The following is a 20,360-nucleotide window of genomic DNA, read 5'->3' as shown; positions in this document are numbered from 1 at the left end:
ATTATTACTTGGTTCTTGTTTTTATCTTTATTTTCATTCTGAGTGTCATATGGCTCTGAATATTGTAGAATTTTGATGAGCAGTAAAACCAGATCTTAGCAAATTTGACAAGAAGAGCCTTTTTATTAACCTACTGTAATAAATATTTGGGAGGTAAACAGAACAATATATGTACTATGTAATTAGCCTATTTAATCAATCTTGATCACGTTCATAATTTTCAAGAATAAAAACATCTGTTACCAAGGCTTGTTAGGAATTTGGAAAAAAAAAATCTGGAATGTATTCTACTTTATGTCCACTGCAGCTAATCCACAGAAGCTAATATATTTTCAGTTTGGCAAAACTAAAATTCCCAAGTGTGATAACCATAACCACACTCACTCTGTTCTTCTCTGTAATGGCGTTTTGCTTTGTCTCATTTTTCTTAGTGTTTATTTCAATGATAATGTTTGGAAAAAACTAAATGGCTATTCCTATTGCTGCTTTTCCTCGAAGGCTATAGAATTCTTTATTTTTTCAAAAGAAGAAAATCCTGAAGGAAGGATTCTTGAAGTAACCAAATCTGGGCATATTATCAGTATATATCATAGACTCATTGTTTGTTTTCCAGGAATGACATGACACGAGATCATCTTGTCAGAATTCTGCAAGCCCAGAAATGTCCATTTCTGCTACTTTTCAGTGTTTCTCCTCACTTGGTATAGACTAGTCTGTGGAGGCGTGGAAAGCTCTCTGTTTCTGCTACCAATTTCACCTGTCACCTCTGTATGTGTGTGTGTATTGGAATAGAATTACTGAAAGACAGAAATAGTACATTTGAGGCCACCTTATCCAAATCTTCCCAATATTTATCTCTGTAGGCAAAAAAAATAACTTACAGGGTTTTATGTATTTGATTTTTAAAGTAAATGTTACTTGATTAATTTTTTAAATATTGAATTTATACAAAATTATTTTTTTACTTCAAAAATGAATGGGAGGTGTAGACAATAAACAATCCACCACCAAATCTAAAATGGGGTCAAAGCTGACAGCTTAATATATAACAAAGCAGAGTTTATGCTTTCTGGGTCAGGAAAACAAAAAAACAGAGTGCAAAGAGAATTCATCTACAATTTAAAAATACTTCACTGCAAATGTGCCTTCAAATCTGTGCCAATTGCTCTTGGATCATGAGTCATTCTGTAGTTATTTTTCTAACGGAAGGAATAGAGCTTGCTTGTTGAAAAGGAATATCAGCCAATTCAATTAAATAAGGGAGATGTAGAGCAGGACAAATGGTTAAATATTTCAATTTCTGATGGGGATTTTTGTGTCATTATTTTGTACCTTTATTTATTTCACGGTTTTAGGCCCCACAGCTACAGAGGACTTCGGAAAGATTGAGTAGTGAATGGATTACTGGGCTGGAATAGGGTTATCTGGACTCATGTCTTTCCTGCTATCCCAGTGATCTTAACATCTGTGACTTCCAAGAGCATAGTGTCCAAATGAAAATAATAACGTGGAGACGCAAGAGGAGTTTGTAGACATTCTTTGAGATCTATGATAGAAGATGGAATAACAAGTCAGAATTACAGCTCTGTGATGTAAAGTTTGTAGAATGTTATTAAAGCAGAGAGAAGTCATGAACCTTAAATAATATTTACTCATGATTTATGGCATAATTACAAGAGTCCTGCTATTGTTGAAACTGAAGGCCACTAGGTAGAGATGAGCCTCTACTCTTCAAGATCATTCCCCACCTGGAATCTGAACCAAAGCAGACTAGAAAGATTTTAATACCTATGAGATAAATAATACGCATATAGAATTCAATAAAAGACTCTGCACACTAGGCTCTGTGGAGGGCATAGAGCTAATGGAGATGGATACAAAACCTCAAGATCAAGGATACCTATTTTGGTAAAATGATGTACCTTAGTTGGGGAGGGTGTATTCAGTATACATGTAACAAAAGTGAAGAAGAAGCATTAGAGTTCACCTATGATAATGAAATTAAACTCTAATACAACATTCTAAATGTCCCAATTGAACTTATAAGCCTTTTTATTTCACTATCTTACTTGGTTTGCATAACAGATGTTACAGGTATTTTATGCATCTTTACAGGGGATCCCTGGGTGGTGCAGCTGTTTGGTGCCTGCCTTTGGCCCCGGGCGCGATCCTGGAGACCCGGGATCGAATCCCACATCGGGCTCCTGGTGCATGGAGCCTGCTTCTCCCTCTGCCTGTGTCTCTGCCTCTCTCTCTCTCTCTCTCTCTCTGTGTGACTATCATAAATAAATAAAAATTAAAAAAAATTTATGCATCTTTACAGATGGGGAAACTAAGGCATAGCAAAATTGAATAATTTACACAGTGTCACACTGCTAGCAAGTGCTAGAGTCACATTTGAATACTGCAGCCTGTTTTCCTGTCCCTCCGAGGTGGCACACTGCCTCAGATGTCCCCACTTCCACACACATGATCCAGTCATCAGGCTACAGAAGAATGGACAGAAAGAACACTGAGCCTTGCTCACAGACTATAGCTCAGAAAGGAAACCAGAGGTCTCTAAAGGGAATAACAGAAACCTCTTCCACAGTACATGACAGCCAACATAGGCCTCAACAGAGCTGTGAAGCATGAGCAAAATGAAGAAAAGTGGCATGAAATTATACAGAAATGTGACCAGAAATGAAAGAGAAATAAGGAGAGAGAGAAAGGAAGGAATGGAAAAAGCTGATCAGTTAGGATTAGTTTCAGCTGCAATCAAAAGAAATGCCAAAGTAACAGCGGCTTAACGGTTTTTAAGTTTTTATTTGAAATACAGTTAACATACAGTGTAATATTAGTTTTAGGGCTACAGCATAATGATTCAGTAATGATTCAGTAATGATTCAGGGCTTCCAAACATCCAAACCAGTGCCCATCATGACAAGAGAGCTCCTTAATCCCCTTCATCTATTCTCCCCCTTCCCCCCATACACACACACACCATTGGTCTGTTCTCTGTAGTTCAGAGTCTGTTTCCTGGTTCGCCTCTTTTCTTCTATGGTCATTTGTTTCTTAAATTTCACATAAGTGAAATCATATGGTACTTGTCTTTCTAACTTACTTCACTTAGTGTTAATACAATGACATGGATGGAGCTAGAGAGTATTATGCTAAGTGAAACAAGATTTTTAATGTCATGTTGGAAGTCTCTATGTAGATGCTCAGATTTTTTAGAGCTATGAACAGTATAATCAGATATTGAAGCTTCAACACGTGGTTACAGCTTCAAAATGACCTATCAATTTTCATCCTTGTATTTACATCTTAGGCAGGAAAAGGGAAGGAAGGAAAGAAAGCATATTCCACCTCTTACAGGTTAACTTTACATAAATTAAAGACATTTTTAATTATGTTCAGGTGGCCAGAACGTAACCTCATAACCATACCTAATTCCAGTGGAGGCTGGAAAAAATTAATTCAAGCATCCATGTGCCTAAAATTAGACTTAAAGTATTTAGGAGGGAAGAAGATAATCAACATTGGGAAGTGGTGGGTGGTCTGCATGGAAAGAAAGGATGAAAAGAGTTAATACAATTCATTCAGGAAAAGAACACAATTTGAAGTAACATAAACCCAAAACATGCAAGGTATTGCTTCACAAGTGCTCCGTGATAATGAACCACTGAGTAAAAATACTAATCTGCCAAATGAGATACTCACTTAAGAATGAGATTACAAAGGAAATTGCAGAAATAAGAAAGCCAATTGACAAGGCAAACTAGTAAACTGAAAACAAATAACAGAATTGTTAGATCTGAAAGAGCATGAATAGCCTATCTGAAAGATTTCAGGTAATCCTAAAGAATGTTAAAATAACCAATAAATTAAAAATATCGAGAATGTAACAGATATGAAAGATAGTCAGCAAAAATCTAACATGAGGGGACACCTGGGTGGCTCAGCAGTTGAGCGTGTGCCTTTGGCTCAGGGCGTGACCCTGGAGTCCGGGGATTGAGTCCCACATCAGGCTCCCTGCATGGAGCCTGCTTCTCCCTCTGCCAGTGTCTCTGCCCACCCCCCCACTCTCTCATGTATAAATAAATCTTTAAAAAAATCTAACATGAGAATAGCTGTGTCTCTGGAATAGAAATCCAATGGATAGAACAGAACTATACTTGAAAAATATGATATAAAATTGCCCCAAAATAAAGGAAGTTGAGCATTTAATATTGAAAGGATATAGTCTAATACATGAAAAGTGATACAAGGGAACCCCGGGTGGCTCAGTGGTTTAGTGCCACCTTCGGCCCAGGGTGTGATCCTGGAGTCTTGGGATCGAGTCCCGCATCAGGTTCCCTGCATGGAGCCTGCTTCTCCCTCTGCCTCTGCCCCCCCGCCCCCATGTCTCTCATGAATAAATAAATAAAATCTTTTTAAAAAGATACAAAATAATTGCCATTAATGTATACCTATGTTATCAGTCATCTAGGTGGATGGAAGCATTAGAAGAATAAAGGCAAAGAGGGACTAAGCTGACATCAGATGAATCCACCACAGCTTTCAATGGGAGAATATAACAGAGAAGCATGTATTTAGTAAATGAAAAGTGATCCAAAACCTTATACTCAGCGAAGATATAGCTCAAATAAAACATCAGCAGAGAAACATCCTCAAACATAAAAGAGCCCAGGGAATATACCATCCAGGCTTCCTTCTTGAAACAAAAAAGGAAATCCAACCCATTAAAACATGGATATAAATTTAAAAATCCAGAATGGTAAGCTGGGTAACTGATAATCAGCGTTGAATGTATTTAAACATTGAGTCAAAACTAAAGAGCCATGAGAACTATGGTTATAGAATGGGCTGTAAACGTTAAACACGCTGATATTATAAAAATCAATAATATAATTTATAAAACTTGGGAGATAGGACAAAATGTACTAAAATAAAAGTGATATGATTATATCATTAGAGCAAGAACCATATTGAGACCTCTAAATCTGAATCATCAAAAAACCATTTTTTATGGAAATACAATTAATATACCATGTTAAGTTAGTTTCAGGTGTACAATATAATTCAATTATTGTGTACATTACTGCCCCATTATGATAACCTCCTTCACCCGTTTGGCCCATCTTCTCATTCATCTCTTTTGGTAATCACGATTTCTCTGTATTTAAGTTTGTTTTTGTCTATTTTTTTCTTCGTTTACTTTGTTTTTTTAAATTCTACATAAGAGTGAAATCATATAGTATTGTCTTATTTCACTTAGCATCATACTCTGTAGAGCCATCCATATTTTTGCAAATGGGAAAATTGTATTTTTATGGCTAATATTCCATGGTGTGTGTGTGTGTGTGTGTATATATATATATATATATATATATATATATATATATATATATATATATTTCACATCTTTTCACATCTTATTCATCTATGGATTGATGGAGATGTGTTGCTTTCGTATCCTGGTTATTATAAATAATGCTTCAATAAACATAGGGCTGCATATATCTTTCAAATAGGTGTTTTTGTTTTATTTGTATAAATACCCAGCAGTAGAATTACTAGATCATTTGATATTCCTATTTTAAATTTTTTGAGGAACCTCCATACTGTTTTCCACAGTGACTGTATCACTGCACATTTCCACTAACAGTGCCTAAGTGTTCCCTTTTATCCACATCCTTGCCAACACTTGCTACTACTTGTGTTGTTTTTTGGTTTTGTTTTTGGTGCATGTCAGATGGTATCTCATTGTGGTTTTGATTTGTATTTCCCTAGTGATTAGCATCTTTTCAGATAATTGAGTATCTTTTCATGTGTCTGCTGGCTGTGTGTCTTTGCAAAAATGTGTGTTTGTGCCCTTTGCCTATATTGTAATTGGATTTGGGGGGGGTGTTGTAAAAGGTTTTATTTTTAATATATTTTGGATATTAATCCCTTTCCAGACACTTCATCTGCAAATACTTTTACTCGTCAATATTTTGTCTAAAAACTTCATCTTTGTAATGATTTTCAAAATTTCTCTTAAACCTTTTATGGTATTTTGAAAAATATTAGCTATCATGGTAATCATTTATCCCATGGTGAAAAGTTTCATTTCACTGTTCCATTATTAAAATAAAAATTTTCGTAAGAAATAGCATTCTAGTTATCCTAAATACATATATCTTTATTTCCAAGGACAGTTCCCCCAAAAGCTGATAATTTAATAATTTTTTAATGAGTGGTGGGATTCTGGGATCCTCCTTGGCAAACTAAAGTATTACTCAAATTTTTATTATTTGTATAAAACCTTTAAATAAAACAATTTTTTTTAAAAAGATAGCATAGTCAGTGAAGGTCATCCTGATGAAATATCATTCAAGAAAGTATCTGAAAGAAGTGAGAAAGCAAGAGTAAAAGATACCAAGGGCTGAATATACTGGACATATTTGAGGGACTTCAAGAAAGCTGGTGTGTTATAGTAGATTTGACAAGGTAGCAGTAGAAATTGAGAGATTATGTGGTGTCTTATAAATCCTTGTAAAGCCATTGGCTTTTATTCTCAGATGGGAATCAACTGGAGATTTTTAAAAATTTAAATGCAATTTAATCAGCATATAGTGTATTATTAGTCAACTGGAGTTTTTATTTTTATGTAGGAATTGCATATTCTAGCTTACATTTTAAATGATGCCTAGATTTCTTTATAGAAGATATAATAAAGGGCAACAAGATTGCTAGGAATGAAGCAAGACAAGGGGCAACTATGATAATTCAGATGAGAAATATTGTAGCTTGAACCACAGTGGGTACAGGTGGAAAAGATAAATGGTTAGATTCTGAACATTTTCTAAAGGGAGATCTAATGTGAAGTGCCAATGAATTGGATCTTAAATGTGAGAGAAAATGGATAATAACAGCCAAGAACTTTGGCTGGAGTAACAGGAAGAATGCTACTGCCCTTTACTAAAATAGGGAAGCCTGGAGAAGGAACAAGTTTGAGGGTTGAACATAATAAATCTGGTTTTAAAACTTGCAAGTTGGACATTTTTCTTAGATATCTAACTGGGGAAGTTGAATAGCTAATTAGATCTGGAAGGATATAATTCATGGAAGAATTCTGGATTAAGGCTGTACATTTTGAAAAATCATCAGCCTGGGAATGCTATTTAGAGCCTTGGGATTGAATGAAACAATGAAGGAAGTGTCAGTCAAGCGGAGGTTCATGGAGCAGTCCAGGTGTGGCCCAAGGAGTACAGCATTGATCAAACAGACTAAAATGGAGCTCCTAAGGCAGGTATTGGGAGAACCTAGAGAGTGGTTTCCTGGATTTCCCATGACAAAAGAATTCTAGGAGGGAAGGAGTAAGCCACTCTATCCAATGATGACGCAAAGAGTTCCAGGGAGATGAAGATTGAAAATTGGACTTTGTATATTGGACCTAGATGATGGGTGACTTTAATAGGAGCTACAGAAAAAGTGGGAGAAAAATCCTGATTGGAAAGGGCATAGAAGAAAATCAAAAGAGAAGAATTCAATTCTCAAATATAAATACAGTTAATTAGGCATTTGATTAATTCCCTCCTTTTTCTCACTTCAATTTTGAATTCTTCCCAGATGATTTATGTTTTCTACTTGTCTTTAATTTTACCTGTTTGCTTAGAATTTTATTCAAACTTAATGTCCCACATTTCTATTGAGAATTTTATCTATTCTTTCAATGGGTTTTTTATACAAAACTGTGTCAGTATCACTGTTGTTTGTTCTTGCCTTTTTTTTTTTTTAACCACCCTATTCTCATTTAATTCTTTTGATATCTTTTATGAGATGTCTTGTCTTCCCTCTCTGGTGTAAATTCCTTTTTTTTTTTTTTTTTTTGTTTCTGTGTTTTGATTGCTGCTTTTCCTGTGAAAGGCTGTCCACTGCTATTGACTCATATTTAAGTGTAAGGCCCCATAGAGTTTATTACAAGTTACCTGCCTGTGAATGTCATCAACCGAGGACTTTGCTGAAGGATGATCTGGCTGCACAATTCAGCTTAATATGCTTTGTGTGTCTTCATGGCTTTTCTTTAGGGCTAGTTAAATTTCTCACACACAAAAATATCTTTTATGTTCCTTCTTGAAGTTTTAAAAATACTGTTTTCAGGATTCTGGAGGAACCGAATTTGGAAAGAGAGATGAGGATTTCATTTAATATGTAAATTTACTTTAACTTGCCTATTTTCATAGTGTACAGCAAACCACAATTGTGCATGATGTCCTTCTGTCTAAGAATCCTTTATTATTTAAAAGTAACTCCTAAAAATTATTAAAGTTAAATTCACATAACATAAAATTAACCATTTTAGAGTTGACAGTTCATTGGCATTTAGTGTCTACAATGTTGTATGATTGCCACCTCTATGTAGTTGCGAAACATTTGCATCAGTGCAAAAAGGAAATTCCAAACCCATGAAGCAGTTACTCCGCATTTCCCTTTCTCTCTAGCCTGTGACAACCACCAGTCTGCTTTCTGTCTCTATGGATTTAATTATTACAGATATTTTCTAGAAATAGAATCATGCAGTAAGTGACCTTTTATGTCTGGCTTATTTCACTTTGCATAATGTTTTGTATCATTAGCAGCATTTCATCCTTTTCTGTGGCTGAATCTTAAAAAAAAAATATATATATATATTTATGTATATATGTATTGCTGACCTATGTATCAACTGAAAGGTATTTCGGTTGCTTTCACCTTTTACTTGTGAATAGCGCTTCATTGAAAATTTAGGTACATATATTTGTTTTCAAATAGTTTAGGTATATACCTAAAAATATATTTAGGAATATATGTTGAGGAGTGGAAGAGCGGTCATATAGCAACCCTGTTTAACCTTATGAGCAAACTTTTTCCAAGGTGGCTTAATTATTTTACATTCCCACTAACAATGTATGAGGTTTCTAATTTTCAACATCCTTGCCAACACTCAATTTATTTTTCTTCTCCTCCTCCCCTCCTCATTCCTCCCTTCTCCACTCCTGTTCTTCCCCAACTTTCCTAGTAGGTGCGAAGTTGTACCTGTATCTCTTGCACTTTTAATTTACATTTCTGTAACGATATATTCAGCATTTTTATTTGCTCATTGACCATTTGTATGCCGTCTTTGGAGAAATATTGAAGTCTTTGGTCCATTTTTTTAATTAGGTGGTTTGTATTTTGTTGCTGAAATTATTTTTTAAAAATATTTCATCCACATTGAGAGAGAGGAAAAGAAGCAGGGGAGAAGGGGCAGAGGGAGAGGGAGGAGACTCCCTGTGGAGCAGGGAGCCCTATGCCACTGGGCTGGATCCCACGACCCTGAGATTGCAACCGCAGCCTACAGCAGGTGCTTAACCAACTGACACACCCAGATGCCTCTTCTGCTGAATTTAAAGAGTGCATTATATATACCGGCTACTAATACCTAATCAGATACATGATTTGCAGATATTTTCACCCAATTTTGTAGATTATCTTTTCCCTTCGTAAAGTCCTTTGCACAAAAGTGTTTAATTTCAACAAATTCAATTTATGTATTTCTTTTTTTGCTTATGCTTTTGGGATCAACCCAAGAACCTGTTGCCAAATCCAGGGTCAGGAATATTTAGCCCTATGGCTTCTCTTAAGAGTTTTATGGCTTTAGGGCAGCCCCCGGGTGGCTCAGTGGTTTAGTGTTGCCTTCAGCCCAGGGTGTGATCCTGGAGACCCAGGATTGAGTCCCATGTCGGGCTCCCTGCATGGAGCCTGCTTCTCCCTCTGCCTGTGTCTCTGCCTCTCTCTCTCTCTCTCTCTCTCTCTCATACATAAATCTTTAAAAAAGTTTTATGGCTTTAGGTCTTATTTTTTGGGGGAGATTGTCTATTTCGCATTTATTTTTGTGTATGATGTTGAGGCATGCATCCAATTAATACTTTTTTGAGAGCATATTCCTCTGGTCTTATGCTCAGTTTCGGGTCATGTTATTACTGTGCTATGTGAACTCTTAGGACAGATTTGGGGATCAATCTTAGACCAGTCCACTTGTTTTCAGGCCCACCTTTGTTTCTACTTGAAGTACTTGAAGTGAATTTTCTCTGAACACTTGGGGACCTTTAGCACAATTTGTGCTGCCTCTTAATTTTCCTTATTGCTTCCCCGGGTCTTAGCTATTTGCATTTACTAAGTCAATTGCTGTCTTTCTGCTGTACCATTTCTAAGAAGATTTTGCTACCATTTTTTTTCTATTGCTTTTTTAGAGGAGTTTGCCTTCTTTTACTGTTCTTACCATGTACTTCTTAGGGAAGAGATAATGAGTTACCGAATCTGCTATCTTTTGCTTTAACACTCCCTATTTGTGACTCTTAGTATAAAGTGCCTTTTCCACCTTTGGTAGACAGAATTTCTCTTAGATATGTGAAGAAAAATGGGAGAAAATAAATTTCATTCTTGTGTTAAAGTTTCAAAGGTATACAAAGAAAAGGTCACTATACAGATAGTTGCACTTAAATAGTGGCATCAGATCTTGCATCAAATAAAAATTGATAAAAATTATTTTCACTTTTCGAAAGAAAAATATACGCACATGTCTATATATACATATATGTATACAATTTCCTTATATATGTGAAATGTACACAGAAGAAACACTTAAATATGTAAATATGAAATAAGGCCCTATTCTTAGGTGATCTTTTTCTTCTGTTTTTCTGCATTCTTCCAAATGTTCTATAATAAATATACATATATGACTGTGTTTATATGTGTATATTCTAAATCAAGGCCTCAACATTCGAGCTTGCCAAATAAAAAAAATACATTACTGACTGTTAACAGGTTCGTAATAATTTCTGCTATGGTGAAACACAGAAACTGGCAATAATTCAACTAAAATTTATTGAGTATATATTATGTATAAGGCACTATGCTATGAACTCTGGCAGAGAGAAATAAGACATGATTCTTGCCCTCAAGAAAGGGGTTCACCACTGAATTTAATATGTACAATAATCAAGGTAATAAAAGAGAGGTTCTATGCACTATGGCACCGTTTTGAAAATTGCCAGTGCATGAGAATCACCTGGGGAAATTATTAAAGATGCCAATTTCTTATCCCTTCCTTAACAGACTAGGAATTTACATTTTAGTAAGCACCTCAAGGTGCTTCTAGTAGATGCTCCTTCATAGAACACTGAAATAAATGATAATGAAATGAACACTGATTTGAGAGATGCATGTATTTGATATGGCTCTTTGTTTCTGTGTTATTAGGAATGTGTTTGGGTAACTTGTTTAACCCCTCATCTTCAAATTCAATGTATGAAAATTGAGATAATCATACTTACCTATGTTATAGGGATATTATAAATAATGTAGATAATATTATAAGTTACCTGGCCCAGTCTAAAGCATATAGTAGGTATTCTCAGGTATATAGTATGGCAACTTTTATCAATTCTAAATAAGTTCTAGTGTTGGAGAAGGAAGAAAGGCTTAATCTAATGAAGCAGGGGTTGAAATATTGAATTAAATGAAGCAGGGGAAACAGAAAAGGTTCATGCCATAAAAGGAATTTGGCTTAGGTTTTAAATGTTGAGCAAAAGGTAAACTAAAAAAATTTTGATGAACTAAAATTTAATAATGAAGAAATACATTCTAGTCATCAAACATACACCTTGATGAGAAAACTCGGTGTGATTGGGAAGCTGTGAGCTGTGAACGTGACTGAAAAAGAGAAAGCTTTGATTGTCGTGGAAGACAAATGTGAAGACATACCTAGTGGGCAGATCATAAAGCATCTTGAAAATCTACCTAATGAGCTTTAAAGTACTATTAAATAGTTGTAAATTTAATGTAATTTGGGCAAGGGAGTAATTAGGGCAGATTGGGTTTTAACATGATGATTTGCTGCTCATGTGGAAGGTATGTTCTAGGAACAAAGAGACTAGAGGAAGGGAGACCAGTTCACGGGTTATGGCAGTAATTCAAATAAGCAGTTAGGAGTGTGTGAACTCAGGTAGTGAAAAAGAAATGGGAAAAAAAAAATCAGGTAGACACAGATGAGGGGTATATCTGAGTAGGATAACTAGAACTCATACAGATGAGATAGGGAAATTGAAGAATAAGCAGTTTAAGTTGATGAGTAGATTTTGAGATTGGGTGAATGGAACAATTGTGATATTATTTTAAAAACAAGACAGAGTCTGAGGGAAAAAAAAGACTTTAGTTTGGAACATGTTAAGTGCAGGTACTAGCAGAACAATCTGGTGACAATATGCAACAGGAATTTAGCAGCTTAGAAGTGAGGTTATAGCTGAATAATTGGAGAAAAAGAATCAAAGGTTATTCTCAAAATGGCATGAATCTGAAAATAGAGGAGTAGGTGTGGGGCACTCAGGTTACAAATAATACACAAGGACAAGGAAGATGGCCTTAAATTTGTTTCAGTCAGTTAAGCGTCTGACTCCTGGTTATGGCTCAGAAAGTGTTCTCAATAGCCATGAGGTTGAGCCCTACCCAGGCTCCATAATCAGCATGAAGTCTGCTTGAGGTGTTCTCTATTTCTCCCTCTCTTGCTTGTGCACATTCTCTCTTTCTCTAAAATAAATAAATAAACAAATGAAGGTAGAGAAGTGGATATGTTTTTTTTTTCCTCTAAGCATCATGGTAATAAAGCCAAAGATTTCACAGTGCTGTGTGCAAGGCATTGTTCTAAGCATTTGTTATACTTTTAAAGTATAGCATTTATGTTCCTTGAGAGGAAGATACTATTATTGTCAGCCTTTTATAAAGTGTGTCCCGGAGGTAATCAGTAATTGTCAGAGGTTACACTTCTATGTATGTGTTAGACTCAAGATTTGAACCCATGCAGAGTGGTTCCAAATGATATGTTCTTGACCTTGATACTATGCTGTTCTCAATAGAAAGAATACTGTAGGAAAACATACATCTAAGGCTAGAACATTCTAGAGTACTCATTTAAAGTCTGAACAGGAAACTCACATACCCCAGCATCAGACTAGGGTAGAGGGAAGGGAGGACAACCAGGTGGTCAAGATATAAGAGGAGGGAGGAGAAGGGAAACAGAACGAGTGGTCGGTAGACAAATACACAAGGACAAAGATGACCTTAAATTTGTTTTTCTTACAAGAGAAGGGAAGGATCTATGGTGATTTAAAAAAATCTTTCGATCAGTAGAATAGGATGTTGAGTGGGGTCTTACCTTTCATTTTCCCCCTATTTTTTAACCTAGCTATATTAAGGGTTACTTGTAGCATTTAATAAAAAGCATATCAGGTATAGAAGGGTGGCAAAACTAAATCCATGAGAAAACCAATCCTCTGGCTGGATGTTGCAATCTCTTTGGCTCTTTTGCCACCTGGTCCCTCCCCAATACCTCTCATTATTCTCTCTTTTTGTCTTTGGAAGGGTTGTTGTGTTTTTGTTTTCAATTTTTTTTCATTACGCATTCCACCATGACATATCTTTAATGCCTCCTTCACCTGGTTCATAAGTAATAGGTTTAACTTAATCCAAACTTAACAAAAATAGGAAAACTATTTCTAAACCTCATGAGGCTAACCTTCAAAAACAGTCCATATTCTATATATGTAGACTTCAGTCTTTAGTACTGGATGTCTTTTTAAGCAGTTTTTGGCGTTTATACTGATTCCACATGTCCATCATGAGACGTGTGCTATGAATGTGATCTGTTGCCTGAAGTATTTTCACTGTAACATAATTACCCAGTCTACCTTACTCCTATGAGCTCAAATCAGCTCTTGGCCCTGGAGAAAATTTGGAATCCAAGTGTGGAGTACACAAGAAACTTATGGTTTAGATTGTTCGTCAGAGGAATCCAACATCAGTCTTGCCAAGGATCCTGTATTAATCTCAGCACTTCAGTTTTCGGGTAGGATTGGTGTACTTGCAGGTTCCTGTGCAAAGCAGGACTTGGCTAAGAGCTTCTGTCTTCCTGTAGATCTGAATGAACTAATTTGCATACCATTTCCACAGTTGACAGTAGACCAAAGCTATTCTCATGGTAGTTTAAAGATCTTTATTTATTTTCCCTGGGTTGCATTCATCTCCAGCTTTCACATCTTCTCATCCTGTTTTGGTTCTACTCTGCCTCCACCCAAATTTGAAATTCAGCCTTTACTAGACTTGATTTAAAAAATCTATCTACATGTGTACTTCACTGAAATATTTTTGCTGAAGACTTCTAGAAGCAGTGGTAGAAAGTGTTTTTGAATTCTGTAATTTGTTCTCCTTCCTCATCTACTTTCTCCTATCAACTTTCTCTCTCTCTCTCTCTCTCTCTCTCTCTCTCTCTCTCTCTCTCTCATCTCTGGTAGAATTGTATTTATTCCTTTCTGTAAAATCTTGGCCATTATTAATGCCTTTAGTGTTGAGCTTTTTGTCCTAAGGATAGTTGTTGCTGCTGGCCTTTCAAGTAAATATAGTATTCTCCCTAAGAGGCACTTTTATGAATAAAATTTTCTCTATCTCATCACATTCATGAGACCTGTTTTTAAGTTTTTAGAATATGCACCCATGATTCTGTGGTGCTCTTTCAGTTGCCCTCCAAGTGAGTTCCCCTTGATTTGTCTACCTTGCCTGAATAGCAAGGTGCTCTGGATCTTAGCTGGGTTAGTCTATTGATGAATGGTGACTCCATTTTGCTTGGGTGATTTGGGAACTCCTTGTCCTCAAACACTCAAATGATCACTAATCTCTGAGTACCCTCTCTGAAACAGTTTACTCTTTCCTTGATTCTGTGTTCTGACACCTGGCACTTGCATCACCTTGTGGACCTGCTGGGATATCCAGACTTCACCTTTCCATTTTTGCTCATCCTACTGTTGCCTGAGTCTAAATTCTAACACCAAGGGAATGTTGAATAAATATTTATAATGCATGATGAAAGTGCACCACTCTTTCTGCTTCAAAAACCCATGGACAGGTCATGCAAAGTGATTTTCCCTAGGTTATTCTACTGCTATGCTAAGATGGCATCCCAGTGTATGTTTTAATGTCATAGTCCAGAACACAAATTACAACTAGGCTCTGATGACATGAAATAAACTTTAGGAACAAAATCCAAAGAAAATAAGAACTGGTTTTAACCTAGATACTGATTTTTTTGATGATTCAAAAACAAAAGAAAAACAAAGTTTCTTGTCCTCTTGTCTTAAATACAGCAATGAAGAAAGTTGTGAGTACCTAGTTCTATGAACATAATTGTTTTCTTTTTTAAAGATTTTTTTTGTGTTTATTCCTGAGAGATACAGGCAGAGGGAAAAGCAGGCACCCTGCAGGGACCCTGATGCTGGACTCGATCCCAGGACCCCAGGGTCACAACGTGAGTCAAAGGCAGACACTCAACCACTGAGTCACCCAGGCATCCCAAACGTAATTATTTTAAACTGGTTTAATGCCTCTTCTCAAGAGTGACGTGCTGTAAATAATTCCATTTATTTACTCTGGGGAAATTTATGGAAATGTGCATCAGGAAACATGTACAAGAATGTTCATAGCAAGGCAAGACAGAAGAACAGCAGTGCCCATAAAGGAGACTCTGTTAAGGGATGGCAAAAGATTGGCAGTGCATCAAGAGGCTCTTGGCCAGTAGCCTGGGTTCTCGAATCCTGGCCCTTACAGCTGCAGTCTGGTGCAGTGTGTCTTCAGGGTGCCTGTTGGGCACACTGTACCTGCAGTGACCACCACTGCCCTCAGAGATGGCGGCTCTACTACAGCAGTTGGAAATAGAGTTATGTATTCAGGCCATGAGCTTTGTGATTTGGATGAAGCTCAGTGATGGGCAGAGAAGAAAGCTGACTTGTATGAAGAAGATGATGAACAGTGTATTACTAGTGCACGATTTGGAAGATGTTATGGGAGCAGAGATTTCTACAGTTCAAACCTGGAACTTGCATTATTGAGAAGCTGATAAAAAGAATGACCAAACCTCCCTGCACCAGAAGCCAGACAGGAACCTTGTTGTTTTGGCCATGAGAGAGGCTTGCAGACCATCATGTTTGGATCTCCCACAGCTAGAATGGCAGCCCAAGGAGACCCTCTGAGGAACAGCTGAGTGAACAGTGGCCACACTCCCAGAAAATGACATGGAAGCCATGCTCCTGGAAATTGTACCCTGTGGCCACTAAAAGTTCAAGTTCTCTCAGGCAATGGGGACAGAGTAGCTTCAAAGTATTCTTCAAAGCATTGCTATTAACTTTTCCCAGGTGGGAAAGAAGGAATATCTTTCTGAGTCTGTAAGGAAGAGCTGGATGACTATTTAAAAATGAAATACCGGCCCAGTTGGGAGATTTCTCATAGACTTCTGATGGACTCTGTTGCCTATGGATAATACTCAGGTCTGCAACTGGGGCCTCAGGGATGTTGTGTGGTTGCCCCATCTTTGCAGGGAACAGCACGTAGCAAACTAAATTCAGAAAAATAAATTATCATTGAATAAAAAAAAGACTGTTTATATCATTAGAGTAATGAAGGAGAACTGATAATACCTCAAATGTTCCTGTGCTGAAGAATCAATAAATAAACTGTATATTTATACAATGGAATAGTAATTATACAATGAAAAGTCACTGAATGACAGACACATACATCTACATGGGTGAAATTATAAGTCAAAAAATGAGTTTTAGAAGACTATATAAAATGTGATACTGTTTTTATACTACTCTAAAATAAGGAAAATAATGTTTAGGCAGTTATTTTTTCCTAGTGACTTAACCAGGAAGAATGAGAGTTCCTAATTATGAGGAAGAAGAGCTGGAAGTAAAGTCAACCTTTTAACTTATAAGACTTTGTCACAGTGAAATGTCAAAAATTGGCACATTAAATTAAAATATACATGTAACACTGGGTATTCACCTACACTGATAGAGAAGTAAATTGATACAGGGTTTAGGAAAACATAAAAGAGTTTGTAGGAATGATTTTTAAAAACATTTTATGACCAGTAATTCTAATTTTTATTTTTTTGTTTCTTTTTAATTCTAATTTTTAAAAGTAAAAGTAATCCTAAGGTTCTTTATTACTTTTTATTGATGTGAAAGGTAAGAGAGAGTATGGTTGTCTGACAATCATTGGAAAAAATTACGATCGTGTGTCCAGTTGTTAAAATATTATGTATTTTTTAAATTGCTGAAAAATATTCAGTGTGAAAACATGTTGCCAATATAAATAGAAATTGATACTATCAATATGAAATTAAACTATAATCTTCACATGACGTCAACTAATAAACATATATGAACATACACCTGACACCAGTTTTCCTCAGGCATTGACATTATTGCTGAGTTTCATCTAATTTATATTTTCAAGATTTTCCAATGTATCTAAAGTGAGCAGTTTTTTAAAAAATCTTAAATAATAAAGCAATAAACTTCTAAAAATGATGTATTGCAGGCCTTGGAAAAATTTTTCTTTCAACTTGTTCAGCTAAGCCTTCAGTGTGGCAGAAAGAGCACAGGCCAAGCATCAGGAGATCTAATTTTGCCACTAACTAACAAGCTTTGTTAGAAAATCTCTTTGAGCCGATTTCTTTGTCTTTAAAGTGTCCAGCCTATCTCACAGGGTTTTCGTGAGGATCAAATGGCATAATGTATTTGTAATCTCTTTAAAAGTACAAAGTGCTATACTAATGCCAGTGAGACAATGCACTCTCTTCCCAAAAAGTGATGGGAAACTCTTAGGTAACTTTTCTCCCTATACTTATCAGAAGATCACAGATAGTGATTCACCTGCCTTGTCTTGAACAAAATGAACTTTAGTCTTTCAAATGGGCAACATGGATAAAGAATCTGGAGACCCAAATAAAAAAAAAAAATTGTTGAATTCTCCAGAGTCAAAATAAGTGCTGTCACTTAGTATTTCAGGATGGAAATAAGGTGGAATGTTTTGTAGAAATATCCCCTTAGAACCCTGTAGCCCATCTTACACTTTCTTTGTTTGTTTGCTAATATTCATTTTGGGAAGTGTGTACCTCATGTTTCTCATATGGTCTGCTAGGTTCAGAGAAGTCACTATTTAATAAATAGAAATTTTAATATTCTTAGTGGCTAAATTATTGGTATGAGAGTCTCTAATCCCTCAACATATTTCATTCCTCTAAAGAGAGTTCTGTTCCTAGATGATTTTCTCTTCTACATTTTATTCTTAATGAAAAATGTAATTGTAGAAAAACTTCCTTACATTTTCTAATACATAAATCAGAAAAGCGGAACTTAATTTTTTTCTCATGACTTTCTTCATGTCTCTGTTCCCAGCTGGTGAACTTCTATAAGATCATTGTCTGAGGTTGCTCTCTGGTGCCAACCTGTAAGCTTGGCTCTTAGATTTCTCATACACTTCTTAGCTGCCGGTTGGAAGTTAGGATGACATATATAAATTTTCGTGTAAATAATTTATTTGCTAGACAGATATGTTCTAATGTGTGTGCTATGTCCCACATGAAAAATAAATGTTTCAACTTTGTTAAAATGTATCTGAATGCAAAATGAGCATGAAATAGATTCACATCCACCCCCACGATCAAATAAAAAAATGTTCAAGAAACAAAAATTGTGCTGTGTTTTTGAAACTGAAATATTACATGCAACACTATTTTCTCACAATTTGGATGACCTAGCAAAAATCACTGAAACCTGGGGGTTAAGTATTTTTTGCTTGATTTCAGTATTGGTTATTATGGGCTTGAATGACTTACAAAAGTGAACATTTTCACATTTCTTACAAACTGAATTATATGACCACTCAGGAATTTTTTGGCCTCTATGTTTTTCTTTTGACATATTGATGTTGGTGTTAAAGGTAACAGTCTGAAAAGGGAAGTTTTAATGTGTCTTTAGGGCATATTTTCGTTAAGAGATGAAAAAATGAAACAAATATCCAAGTGGCTATAATATTGGGATAAAGGGACTAGAGAAAATTGAGTAACCTTTCATGCAGGGCTTTCTGGTGCCTGGTTCTCAATGAATGTCAAACTGCAATAGTTTGAAGAAAAGTTATCAACTACTAGAAACTGTTGGAACAAAAGAGAAACCGCGTTGGAGGAAAATCAAATGTATAGAAAAGCTGGCCAAGAAGCGTGCATAAAGAGAATAAAGAGATGTGAAGAGTAGTAATGAAAATGTGATGATGTTCCAAAGATGCTTAGGTGAGAAAAGTGTGAAAACAAATCCGGTAGACTGTTTATTATTCATAGTCTGTTTGGGTTGTTTATTTGTTTAGAGGATAGATTTTGAAGTGTAAGAAGGAAGGATTTGATCAGAACCACTTACATTTTTTTACTTTTTATTTTTTTAAAGATTTTATTTATTTGACCGCACAAGCAAGGGGAGCTGGAGAGGGAGAAGCAGACTCCCTGCTAAGCAGAGAACCTGGGTTTGATCCCAGGACCCTGGGACTATGACCTGAGCTGAAGGCAGAAGCTTAACCAGCTGAGCCACCCAGGTGCCCCTCATTTTTTGATTTTGTAATATATAAATTTTTTCATGTATATTTGCAAGCCCGCATATGTGCAGAAATGGAGTTTTTTTCATTTAGAGAACAAGCAAAATACAAACATTGGCCTTGCACATCTGAACTGGTAGCATCTGGAGCATACAAAATGGATGTTCCACTAAGTGCTTCTTCTACAGGGCTCCACTGATTTGAATGAACTAGCCAATTGGAGTTTGTCTCCTCTTCTCTCTGGTACATTGATTTCAGCCTGGACATATTGATCCCAGACTTTCTAGGTGGTTCACAAACAGCTCAGGTTAAATTAACTTGAGGACAGTGTTTGAAAATGCAGAATTACTCTCACTTTTTCATGCCTGTTATTAAGCATTGTTTCCAGAAGATCAATCTTTTAATTACATTGAGCCTCCCTACTGGTGTCTCTCAGTAACAAGAAGTATATTGTGCACTGACTGGAAAAATAAAGAGAGGGAAAAAATACTTTATAGTACGTTGGCTTCCCAAAAGTGACACCTCTTAGGTATTGAATATGGTCTGGTTTTCATCAGTATGTCTGAGGTGATTGTCCTATCATTCATCAGTAGGTCAAAACTTTACCATCGTGAGTTCACACTTGATGAAAAGAACTTATAATAGCAATATGCTAATATTCATTGTGTGCTATGTCATTGGAAGAGTCTTAAACATGTTAAATATTATATGCCGTGGAGTTGGCTCTATTACTCTTCCCTATTTTAGAAGTGAGGAAAGTAAGGTTCAGTGACACTCCTTAGTTTTCCTATGGCCTTAAAACAATTAAGTGGCAGAGCTGTGTTAAATTTATAAGAGAAGAAGAGAATTAAGTATGTATCTCCTCACTGTGAATGTTTTTGTTTCAGAGTATATGT

The 20,360-nt window shown here is 36.0% G+C and overlaps 1 pseudogene; it reads left to right on the top strand.

The window, feature by feature from the left end:
• The first annotated feature begins 15,719 nt into the window (after positions 1–15,719).
• On the top strand, positions 15,720–16,260 carry LOC112915394 (large ribosomal subunit protein mL46 pseudogene; annotated as a pseudogene).
• The last annotated feature ends 4,100 nt before the right edge of the window (positions 16,261–20,360 follow it).

This window comes from Vulpes vulpes, chromosome 16 (genome assembly GCF_048418805.1).
Source record: "Vulpes vulpes isolate BD-2025 chromosome 16, VulVul3, whole genome shotgun sequence".
Taxonomy (NCBI): Eukaryota; Metazoa; Chordata; class Mammalia; order Carnivora; family Canidae; genus Vulpes; species Vulpes vulpes.
The sequence above is the reverse complement of the archived record's forward strand: the minus strand, read 5'-3'. Positions and strand labels throughout refer to the sequence as shown.